This window comes from Mus musculus, chromosome 2 (genome assembly GCF_000001635.26).
Source record: "Mus musculus strain C57BL/6J chromosome 2, GRCm38.p6 C57BL/6J".
Lineage (NCBI taxonomy): Eukaryota > Metazoa > Chordata > Mammalia > Rodentia > Muridae > Mus > Mus musculus.
The window spans coordinates 24,259,818-24,272,957 of record NC_000068.7 but is presented as its reverse complement, the minus strand read 5'-3'; the positions used below and the strand labels follow the sequence as shown (position 1 = coordinate 24,272,957).

Genomic DNA, 13,140 nt, shown 5'->3' with positions numbered 1-13,140 from the left:
TCTCAATTGCTGATCAAGGTGGGAGGGGACATTGTGAGTAGTGCCATCCCTGGGTGGTTGGTCCTGGGTTCTATAAGAAGGTAAGCTGAGCAAGCCAGGGGAAGCAAGCCAGTAAGCAGCACCCCTCCATGGCCTTTGCATCAGCTCTTGCCTCCAGGTTTCTGCCCTGTGTGAGTTCTAGTTCTGACTTTGGTGTTGAGCAGCAACATTTCCGCACTAACTTGCTTCTTGGTCATGGTGTTTTGTGTAGCAATAGAAACCCTGACTAAGACTCCCCCTCCCCATTTAAAATTTTTTCTTTTTTTCTGTTTTCTTTTTTTCCCTTTTTTCTTTTTTCCCCATTATTTTTAAAGAGCATGAGTTAGAAAACTTGGATGTTGGGCCAAGATCACCCCACTATTTCTTATTTATGAACTGAGTTTTACTGTAATACAACCAAGTTTATTTGTTGAAATATTGCCTATAGCTGCATTTACATTATGAAAGAAGATAATAAATATTTGTGACTGACTCTGTTATCTGCAAAAAAGTACTTACTACATATTTACGTAATTACTAATCATATGTGTGTACAGGCTACATCAGATCAAATCTAAATCTGTCACTTCCTAGAATTTTGGTCAAGTTACATAATCTTTATTGTAGTAGTTAGAAAGAGAATGGCCCATCGACTCAAAGCGCTTGGCACTATTAGGAAGTTGTGGCTTTGTTGAAGGGAGTGTATCACCTAGGGCAGGCCTTGAGGTCTCAGATGCTCAAGCCAGGCCCAGTGTTAATCTCTCTTCCAGCTGCCTGCCAATCCAGATGTAGAACTCTCAGCTCCTACAGACACCATGACCACAGCAACTCTTATAAAGGAAAGCATCTAATTAGGGCTGGCTTATGGGCCAGTGGTTTAGGGCATTGTCACCATGGAGTCTCTTCACAACCATAGAAACCCTAAGACATTTATGTATTTTAGGATTTTTCATATATAAAGTAAAAATAATATTATTGAGTGAGTTAATACATGTGTTTAGTTCCTGGCACATAGCAGGAACTTGAATGCCAACTATACCATTATTTCCCAAAGCAGCAGCTTCACCATCACTAGCATCAGCACCAGTATAGTCTTCACCATTTCCATCACAGTCTTGGGGGATTTCTTTCATATCTCTGATACAACATGTCATCCTGCCTAACTTGTGTTTCTTTGTGCAGAGGATGGTAATTCCCTACACGCTGAGATAAAAGGACTGAATGAGGCAGAGTTTATGAAGTGCTGGGTCAGCACATAGTACCAATTATGGTCAAAATTTCCCACTGTTTACCCACCTCTTCTGCATTTGTCCCAATAGTAAAAAAATATGGCAGAGGCCAAGCTTACTTTGACCTCAATCCAAGGCAGGTTTCATGACCAAATACAACCTTGCATGTGCATGGGCTGTTTCTCTACCCAACTCACCCTGTTAAACGGATTTGCTATTAGGGTTCAGATCTCGGACAAGAAGTGTTAAGTTTTTGTACATTTACCAAGCCAGACATGGTGTTAAAGGACAGTTAAAGGTCTCACTGTCGGTGATAGATGGCAAGAGCTAGTTTTATTCCCATGTAGTTAAAAAGACTCACCTAGGATCATAAAATTAGTAGGATGTAGACCTGGTGCTGTAGAAGTTCAATTCCATGGCTACTAGCCTCCATTCCTCAACATACAAAAACTTCACAGAGTACATATTTAAACAGAGTGGAGATGGATAAAGGGCTGAGCTAGGAACCAAGGCACGACACTGGCAGTAATCTATCTGCCCAAAGAACCAAGGGAGTATTTATGGGATTTCAGAAACAACAAAACACAAGCTAATTCAGAGAAAGATGGCTATACACAGCACTGGGGCATGCTACCTTGTGGGTAGGGATACCCCTCTTTGGGTTAGTTTTCATGATTGAAAGCACAGAAGAGATGTTGCTGGGTCACACACAGAACACAAGATGTGACACCCCCTCCTCTATTGAGCTACACCATAAAATCATCCTGTGGGGAAACAGGGGTGCGGGTAAGGGAACAATTTTGGAGAACAGACTTGAGACTGGGTGACCATGAGACAGAGGATACCTGGTGGGTGGTGTCACAACACTTCATCCAGCCTCATCTTGGCCAAGTAGGGGATAAGGGAAGAGATGGTAAGGGGAACAGCCAGTTCTACCAGCTAAATTTGGAAATGATGTGTGAGCAATCCACAGGGTGTGTGATCCTCTTGTGTCTCTACCACCCACAGGTTTTCTTTTTTCCTGATTGAGTCATCGAGGGCAAGGGCCACCACAAGCTCCCCACTCCAAATCCAGGTGAGACCCTATGTAGCAGGTCCATGTACTTATTTCCCTTATAAACAATATTTCCACAGTCTCCAGACCCCGAGAAACCTCCTGGAGATTGTAAGGTTTGTCCATTGCTGGCAAGAACCTAATATTGAATTGAAATGATCCTTAAGTTAAAGACTGCTCACTCAGGAAACATGTGACTTTATTCAGCCTGGGTGGGCTGGCTCTGCCAACTAGATTGGAAACCATGCGGAGCTGACAGTCTTACACTGAACAGGAGGGGACACTGTCAGGATAGGGTCCACTTAGCACGCAACCCACCAGAAGCATGATTAATTTATGTTCAGTCTTGCTTCAAAAATTTCCATTTCTTTTCTGCAAAAGATTTCTGCTCATCCAGGTATTGCGCACCCATAACCACAAAAACTCAGTCTAGGCTCATAGGGGCATTCCTAAGAGTGCTACAGCTTCCTTTGACTTCATTAGCAAGGTCTGGTACAAAAGAGGAAGTATGGGAGGATAATATCCCATATAGGCATATAATACATTATATATAATATAATGTGCACCATGTTACATTTAATATATATTATATAATGTATCATAGGTAATAAATTTTATATTTTTGCTGTAAATAATAATTTATCATATATAACCAATAAGAATAATTGAGCATTATATTAATTAATAAACATTAATGATCAACAATCAATGATTGCTCAATAATTAATTCTTATAACTAATATTATAAATAATAAACAAATTAATTATTATAACACTATACAATATTTTTGTCTAATAACATAATGTTATATAAAAACATTATATTATATAATAATGTAATATGATAATATCTATGATATGTTACACATAATATTTATATGATGTATTATGTAATTATAGGTCATGTATATTATACAAAATACAATATTCTATAATTATATAACAACATTATAACATATACTTATATGTGAATATATTATTATATTATATAATATTACATATATCATATGTAATATATAATTATTTATAAAAATTATACATTACTATATATGATTTATATACATATTTTATACATATAACTATGTATAATTATACATGTAATTATACATAATATGAACATATATACATATATACACATATAAAATATATACTTAAAATAAATAGAGTATATAATACATACATATAATTATACATAAAATTTATATATACAGTTTGTGCATATAATTATTTATTATATATAATATATAATTTATATAACACATAGTAAACATATATTATATATCATATTATATGTTGTATATGTACTAAATAATGCATTATATTATATTCTATACATAATAAATATAAAATATAAAACTTGAATAATGCACAATATATTATATGTTATTTTATGTATAATAAATATATGGAACATGTCAATTATTTATGATAAATATATAATGTATTAATTATATTATGAAATATATTATAATATAATACACATAATTATACAAATTATTTTATATAACTATACATTTACTATATATTGGATATAATATAATATACTTCATACATATAATTATGTATGGACATAACATGACATGTGATATATGTAACTATATATATCACATATGATATTTTATATCATATAACATATTACCTATTATAAGTATATATTTTATATTAGATATGGTATATTTTTTATTTTATATAATAGAGATGTAATATATCATATATTTTAAGTATGCACATTTTACGTAATTAATCTATCAACACTATATAATTATATTAGTCATCTACAATACATTAATTAATAAATATTAACACAATAAACTATATAATTATAATAATTATAACATAGTATAAAATATGATATTCAATGCAAACATTCAGTTGCCCAAACAGGAATAATCTGGGATAATTAGCAGCAGTCTAGTGTGAACCAAAGCTAGGGGAAATCTTATGGTAGGATTAGAAGCAGCAAGGACAGAAAGCAGGGTCCTGTGGGGTGCGATGACCACAGTGAAAGCTCTGCATGTCCTACCATGAAGTGACAACTCTTGAGGGTTTTGAGCAGGGAAGTTATATGACCATAGTTCTATCTCATCATGGTCATAGGTTTGTTGACATTTAAGTTCAAGGAGAAAGAGTTTCCTGCTGTTTGTGTTGCTTTAGTTTCTCCAAGAGCCCAGAAGAGTCACACCTGGATCGCTTCCCTGCCTTCCCTTCAAATCCTCAGAGGTCCTCAGTGCCAGCCCAGTTTTTTGGCTTAGTGGGTACAGCTAGGGCCAGACATGGATAGTAGTTAGGGAATATGACAAGATTCTAAGGAGAAGACATGATGGTGTGTGTCAGAGAATCTGACCATGACCCACATTTGAGAGTTCCCTGAGAGCAAAGTTTGGAACAGAACAAGTTTCTTTCAGCGTTTAGCACTGATCCGCATTACTGAACGGGGAAGACTTCCTTCTAGTATCAATGTCCAGGCTGTGTCTGACTTGACCTGCAGAGTTAGGAATTCACAAACCTGAAAGTCTTTCATAGCACCTTTGTCTGGTTCATGCACACAGAGTGCATTCCAAGGCCTCCTCTGTGTTTCTGTTACTACAGTATGCAGAAGATCAAGACCCAAGGTGAACACATCACACAGCAAGCAAGAGTGAACACACTTGCCCTCACACTTGGCTACACAGTATCCCTGGCTGCCTGACATTTTTGTCATCACTTGGGGCTTGTTTTCTGATGTGAGAAAGATAGTTGGCCTGTAAAGGACTAGTGTGAGGATTAATAGATTATCCATGAAATTGGAGCTCTTACAGCTTTATCAGAAACACAAGAAGCTGTCAGGAGTTGCGGCATATTAAATATGTAAAATGTCTGAGATCAGAACTGGGCTTTGCCACAGAGCAATGTAAACAGGGCTTTGATGTTAAGCTGTTCACTGAGTCAAGACAGCCACACCTCTAACTCAAGGCAGTCCAGAAGCCAAGTTCTCCACCATGACTCAACTTCTAGCCTGTGTGTTTCCTCACTATTGTTTGTTGCAGTGATTGCTGCTTTCATTGCCCCAGGAGCCTAGACAAGCCACACCAATATTGCCTCCCTACCTCCCCTCCACAGCCTCCCAGGTCCCTATTGCCAGCCCAGGTATCTTGCTAAGATGGCACACCCAGGGTCAGAAGATAGTGATACTGCCTTGGTAATAATTAAAAGGTGTGGAGTCCCAGACTGGCCTCATTGCCTGCATATAGAGCTACAGTCATAACTTTGATCCCAGAGACAAGACCTCTTTGAACTGAGGTAATTTCTGATGTTCAGAGCCTTTGAGGGAAAACGTTCTCTGCTTTCTGTCCAGCCCTGGGTGCTCCTGTGACCTTCACCTAAGATACAAGGTACCAGAGAATGAAGAAATTAAGAGTTGCTTATGATTAGAGTACTGCTTGTAATATTCTTATTCCCTGCCTAAAGATAACTCTCAAGTGAGGCACTGATGGTCCTGGATACAGGAAGGTGAACAATTGGTTGCCATTGTAAGAGACAGTATATTTTTTATACCTGGTGCTATTAACCAGAATCTTATACTCAAATACCTCTAGAGAGACAAACTTCTGATGGGGTTATGGAGGCCACATGCAGAATCCTTGTGGTATCTTTCAGGAGAAAGAGTAAAGAATACAGAAGTTAGAGGGGCAGGTTTGCTGCTAGATGCACAGGAATTCTCAGTTTAAAAGCAGGAAAAATTGTCACTCACTAGCTGTGGGGACAGCTAGAGCAGAGATGGACAAGTACATCTGCTTGCACCTTAGTCTGGTGATTCAATGCAGAAGAAGTGCCTGTGATAATTGAACCTCCTCACCATTCAGATGTGATGATGGCTGGCAATTCAAAGTCATCATTGCCTGGAGAGAAGTCAATATAAGGATGGATGGGAGCTTCCACTTAGGGATTGCTGTCCTTGAAATATATTCTAAGTACACTTCAAATAGTAATTCATATGCTAGAAAGACGGCTCAGTGTTTAAGAGCACTTGCTGCTCCTGTGGAAGGTCAGGGTTCCAGCTCTAGCACCCACACTGGACAACTTACAACTGTCTGAGTCTCTCTTCCAGAGCATCAGACTACCTCTTTTGACCTTCACAGGCACCAGGCACACACATGTTGCATGTACATACAGGCAAGCAAATACTCATGCACATAAATACAACAAACTAGTCATTAAAACATTTTAATGTGAATATGGGGTAAGGACTTAGAGAAACTCTCACTAGAGAATTTCATAAGATTCTAGGAATATCTAAGAGAAAAATGTTTTTCTTTTCTTTTTCTTTCTCAGACAGGCAATGATGGCTTTCCCTCCACAATCTTGTGTACATGTTCTTCCTCCAAAGAGGAATCAAATGCGGAAGCCGAATTATGTGCACGGATGTAAGTGTAAATCACAAGTCAATTTGGACCATCTTCTTCTAATCTCACTGAGGACAGTAAGGTTGAAGGGGCCTGCTTCACTTTCTTAGCCACAATCTATTTGCTCTGGCTAAAATACGCAGAGGTGTACATATTGAAATGTGAAGTCACTTAGCTCTTGCCTTATTAGTTGTATTTAGAATTCTTTGTTCATTTTGACTAAGATGGTAAAGAAAACAATTAAACAACATACTTATGCTTGGTTAATAGTTTTGGTTATTATTGCCATGTAGAGACTTTATAAATAAGGAAAAGATAACTCCATAAGAACTGGCAAGTGTTGAACATGTCTTGCAACCAGGAATGCATTTAGTTCTTTTCTGAGCCTTGGTCCAGAAATCAGGCTGCCCTATTTTCTTTTCCTTTGTATTTATGGCCATGTCTTCTCAAAGCAATACCTATCACAGAAATTCAGAATTTATTATTATTAGAATGGACCCTAAACCTTAAGGCTAATGTGTCTTGTTTTTGTTTTTTGTTTTTCTTCTGTTTTCTGGCAGCCCCACAATTTTAAAGAACCTACAGGATTCATGACTCACAACAGATGGTGTGGGTCCTGACTGGAAATTCTTTAACAGCAGTTCCTGCTAGCAACAATGTCAACCCTGGTAGGTGGCATGTGATGGTGCAGGTGAATAGCTGTCAGTTCCACTGGGAGTGGACATGAGCCTGCACAAACCTTGTGCTTTTCCTTCTCTGGTCACCAATCTTATGTTCAGAGGAAAGGCAAGAAGAAAATGGTGGTTCCCCTTCTATGTATAGGAAAACCTATCCATAGAAATGACAGTGCAGGGAGCCAGGGATTCCCCTCACGAAAGCATCTTCAAATGGGAAAGGTTTGTGTTCCCACAATCACTGTTTCTTTTTAGAATGGTGTTCCTCTAGCTTCCAGTTAGCATCTACTCATGTTTATAGATTCAGACTCTCTCATCCTTCCACTGTCAAGCTTACACACTTTTCTTTCTTGGCATCTCTTCATCTAATGATTGTGAAACCTCCCCTTTTCCCACCAAAAGGCAATCTATCACAGCCATGTCTAATTTCTTTAAAACTTCCATATTTTATTTAACTCCCCACTTTACCTCGTCTATCCCATACAGACCTCTTATATCACATTTATTACAGAATCTGCATACTTATTTTCAAGAAAAGAAAGATAATAATAAATACCATATGAACTCTTTCCTTAAATATAATTTCTATTAATACTTCATTTCCTCAAGTAATATTATACACCTAGTACTAATACACACAGTATTACATGCTATAATACTTTCAAATAAACTGTTTTTAAATTACTTATTTAATTTCATGATAAATCATACATGTTATTTTTCTCAAAAGATATCACTAGATACATGAGTAAAAATCCATTTATGGTATTGTAAAAAGAAGTTCGACATCTAGACTTCAGTCCCATTTCTTTCAGTTCAGTTTCCAAGGCCACCTTTAGCACCGACACCTAACAAACACACCTCCATTCTTGAAAAACTTGGAAAATGAGGGATAACTTCTTTTTGTATAGCCTTCACCTTCCCTTTCTCTAGGAACAATTATTCTTGTGTGTGTTACTGTCTTTGCTTTTGGACTTCCTTGATTCATATTCTCTTGGAGATATCTGAATGATTGGACTGCTCAAAGTTCTATCTGCAGTAATACAATCCCTGTGGAGGATGGCAAGTTATCTCTGGTTCAGTATGTGACTTCTATGCTCATCACTCTGCCACTTATGTTCCCAACAGAGACCTTTGAATGTTTTACTCCTGTCCTTTCCAACATCATTAGTTTTGTGTACCCTCAAAATAAACCGTGGATCCATCTTCTGAAACTTGCTAAGATGATCCATTTATGTCACTTCCACGCACTTTGTTCACTCACATCACAAGAACAGGAGGCACCCTTGATGATTCAGGGATGATTCAACCTCTGGTACAGACTGGTGATTCTTGACAGACAAGTGGACCATATTCCTCACTTGTGAGACACAACCTCCCACAACCTGGGCCACCATCATCACTCCCTCACTGCCCTCCTTCCCATTTCATTTGGGTAGTTCCATCTATTCCATACATAGCAGAACCATGAACAACCCTCTTAGTAGGTAAGATTGAATATGGCCATGTCTGCGTGTCTGTTCATGGGAAGAGAACACAGGAAGAGATGAGGAGGCCTAAGTGTACCGTTCTACTTTCAGATCCTTGTTCATAGAAACTCTTTTGTTTGCAAGGGACTTCCTTTTCATGTTGTAATTTCTCTCCAACCCTTCCACTATCCAATTTCCATCTTTTCATATGAGTGTTCTCTCTCTTAGCCTTACTATCTGGACTTGAAATCCACTTCTATACAGGAGTACTCTAAATCTGGCCTTACTCCTCTTTTTCTAGGCTTGGTAACCCCTCCCCCTAAACATAGTTTTTGGTAATTTTTTTCTTTTTACATCTCTTTCCATTTTCTCAATACCTTCTATACGAATTGATGATGGCTGACTTGCCCTAAGTCAAATCTCCAGTGGCCACACAGTGCTTTGTCTTACATGAGTGGTTATTAAGTAGGTATTGAATGGATTTCTTTTCCTGTCCTCTATTAAGAAATAGATATAGAACACCCAAACTCTTGGACATCTCATCCTAAATTATTAAATAGTTTAATTCAACCAAGAATGGAAGAAAACTCATACAATGAGAACTTAAATAACACAGTGGTATATTTCTTCCATATATAAAACCAGTGGGCCAGCACAGTCTGGGTTCCATGCTGGTTTGATGATGCCACCAGAGGCCACAGATTCTACTTTTCTGCCTCAAAACCTCAAATTTACCTAAGCTTTCATTTAAGTATTTGATGTAGGTAACAAGATGACACTAACTATGACAAACAAAGTATTTTTAGGTGAGTCTAGTCTTAAGGAGCAATTTTAGAAACCCTACAGCATATTTCCATGTATATCTCATGGGCCAAATAAGTGCGTGACTATAGTATTATTTTTAATAATAAGCTATTTTGTTTTGTTTTTGGTCAACAATATGAACCCAGGTGATAACTGAGGTTCTGGTATCAAGAAGAAAAAAGTCTCAGGAAAGCAATGAAGAACCACAGTTACATGGCTAAGGTGGGGAGCTGGGATGGAGAAAGATTCTTACCATTCTTAATTTGGAAGGATATCAGGGTGAGTGGTGAAAGTCTGGATTTATCTGTGCTTGAGGTCTGATACCTTCCCAATTTTCTTTGTGTTTCTAGTCATTCTTAGCTTGATAGCATGTAGAGACACAGAATTCCAAGATAAAGAGAAAGGTAATCTAGTTTTTCTGGGAATCAAGAACAGAAATCTCTGCTTCTGCTGTGCTGAGATGGAGGGCAAACCAACTTTGCAGCTTAAGGTAAGTGGGTGCAGTCACTGACTGAAGCAAGTCAGGTAGCCTTTTGTCTTAGGTGACTTACCAGTTGTGGTGTTATGGTATAGTATAACAGTGTAGCCATGAAAGCTTGTATCATTCACAGTAAGGCAGGAACTTCCTCCTGCCTGGTCCCCAAATAAGTTACAATGCTGCTGAATCGATAACAGATATAGCTTTTTTTTTTTTCTTTTTTTTAAGCCCCAGGGCAAAGATCCTGTGAAATCAGAGCATCATAACCATGGAAATGTTTCTTTAAAGTAAATGATTGGTGGCTTCTACATCCTTAGTCCTGGATAACTTCCTCTTAGACATCCTCAGAGATGCTAATACACCACAGCTAGGCAAAGGATTGCTAATCTGGATTTTTTTATAGTACATATTCATATTGGTATGCTAAAAGAAAAGATTTATAATTAAAACCCAAATCCCTTATTAATGGTGAAAATATAATGCATAAATTCACTTAGAAGTTAGGATTCTAGGTTGGCTGGCATGAGCCTGTAGATGGATGCACACCCTGATGCATACCCACACTTATTCTGTTCTAGGGAACACAATGCTTCAAAGAATCAGTAACTCTCTGTATCACAGGATCTTGGGAGAAAGACAGGTTATTGGAAATTAGTTGATGCCTGTTTTGATAGCTTATTATTTTTCATCTGTCTGCATCCTAACTCCTATCCCTCCTATTGAATAGCAGTTACTCCACTGTTGTTCACCTGCTGCTAAGTTACTGTAGCCCCTGTCACTCCTCATTAAGAAGCCTCTTTTTTATCTATAGCATGTAGACATCATGAATTTGTACAAAGAGGGAAAAGCACAAAAAGCCTTTCCGTTGTACCATAGCATGGAGGGCCTCACTTCTGTCTTTTAGTCAGTCTTCTATTCTGTCTGGTTTATAGCCACCTCTTCCATGAAAAGACAATCATCCTCACACATCAGCGGGGTAAATTGGTTAACACTAACTTCTACATAGAGTCTGAGAAGTAAATCCAACATGGGTCATATGTGGCCAGCTCCAGGCCACAGAATCAAACTGTTGAAGAATCTTCTACTTGAAAACATAGCAAGCCTCTTAGAAGACCACCATGCCATGTATTCTCCAGACATCCATGTCCAAAATGCCATTCATTTGAACATCATTCCAGCATGAAGCCCATGAATCACTTTTATCCTTTTCTGATCTTGTCCACCATCCATTCAGCTACTACGTCCAGTCAAGTTACAGTGTTTTTACATGCAACTCGCCCTCCATCTTCTCACAGCAGGCAATGGAGCAGAGATGTGGTTTCCCAATCATTAATGCAAGATTCTTCCTTCTTCACTTTATGTATGCATTATGTATATTAAAACAGATGATCAACTATTTATAAGTAAATCTCAAGAATGAGGCAACATAAAAGAACATTTTTATGTCTTGGTAATTGAAATGATTTAGAACATCTTCAGTTAATAATCTGACACACAGTTTATACTTGCATTGTGGTGACTGTTAACCAAAGTGAATATAAACTGAATACAACTTTCAAAGAGTCATTCACATCAATTAAAATTTCAAACTAATTATACTGTCTTTATTTTCCTTTATAAATTGGAAATTGAAGGGTCAACTCAGACATTTTCTTGTGTTGTCTGTAATTTTAGGAATGTTTGTGGGGATAATTTTAAATAAGTTTTTTCTTTTGTGAGAGTGTGGTGGTTTGAATAAGAATGTCCCTGTACACTCATATTTGAATGGTTAGTTATCAGGGAATGGAATGTTTGAAAAGATTACAAGGCAGTAAATCTCCTCCCAAATACCAAAAATCAAAACACAACACATTTAATATGAATACATTCTGTGTGCCTAGATTGGGCAGATCTACCACTACACTACCATCTTCCACATCTAAGAGACCCCTTAAAATTTGTGGTTTCTCCAGGCCATGTATTTCTGTTCTGCTTTTCTTTGTTTTCCTCCTCCTCTGCAGCCTCTCCCTTTTCCATTTTCTCCTTCTTTTCTCTCCCACCTTCTGCTCCACCTTCCCTTTTATCTGCCCAATCATCAGCTTTCCTTCATTTTACAAATTAAGGTGTGAAGCAGGTTTACAGGAAATTACCTGAGTGCTGACTCATTCTTTGTTCGAAACCCCTCACAGGAGAAGGGAATTAACATCAAATATAATTAGCCCTAAGGCTTAGGGAGGTATAGTTTTGTTGGAGTAGGTGTGGTCTTCTTGGAGGAATTGTGTTACTAGGAGTGGATTTTGAGGTTTTAAAAGCCCATGCCAGGCCCAGAGTCTTTCTTTCTGCCTATGGATCAGTATTCCAATGCTCAATCACTTCTCAAGCATCATGTTTGCCTGTGCACCACCATGATTGCTATTGGATTTAACTTTTGAAACTGTAAGCAAGCCCCCAGTTAAATGCTTCCTTTTATAAGAGTTGCTGTGGTCATGGGCTCTTAACAGCAATAGAACAGTGACTGAGGCAGAGAGTTACTTTAACTGACATCCACATGGATTGCAATAGACTATGAGATCCTGACTACAAACATAAGCACGATAACTTCTCCTCCTTCAGACCTCACCTATGCATGCAAGGCAGCAATTAGGGCTTAATGCTGCAAACTCACTGCAGAATTAAAAGGTCTTGGCCAGGTGAGATATGTTTCAGAACCTGCCCTGGAATTGTTTCCTGTAATGTCACCACCAATGATTCCATTTGGGATATTCTTTGAATCCTGTCTTACATCTCACTTACCTCTTAGCCCTGTCATTTCCATGCAACAAGTTTTAAGAAGATATTATATGACAGCTTGCTATCTGGCTTATTCAAACCAGTCACATTGGTTAACTCTTCCTGTTCCCTAGGACATCTGAGGAAGGATGGTTAAATGCTGTGCTTGGTAGTCACACATGCAGAAATATGAAGAACCCTCAGTCAGTGTACATGTGAGGGGGTCAGGGATAGCTACTCTTCCCTGTCCTTCACCAACACAATTCTGCACAGTGCTCCCTGTT

The 13,140-nt window shown here is 38.0% G+C and overlaps 1 pseudogene; it reads left to right on the top strand.

Annotated features, from left to right (window-relative positions):
• On the top strand, nucleotides 5,507–11,301 carry Gm13409 (predicted gene 13409; annotated as a pseudogene).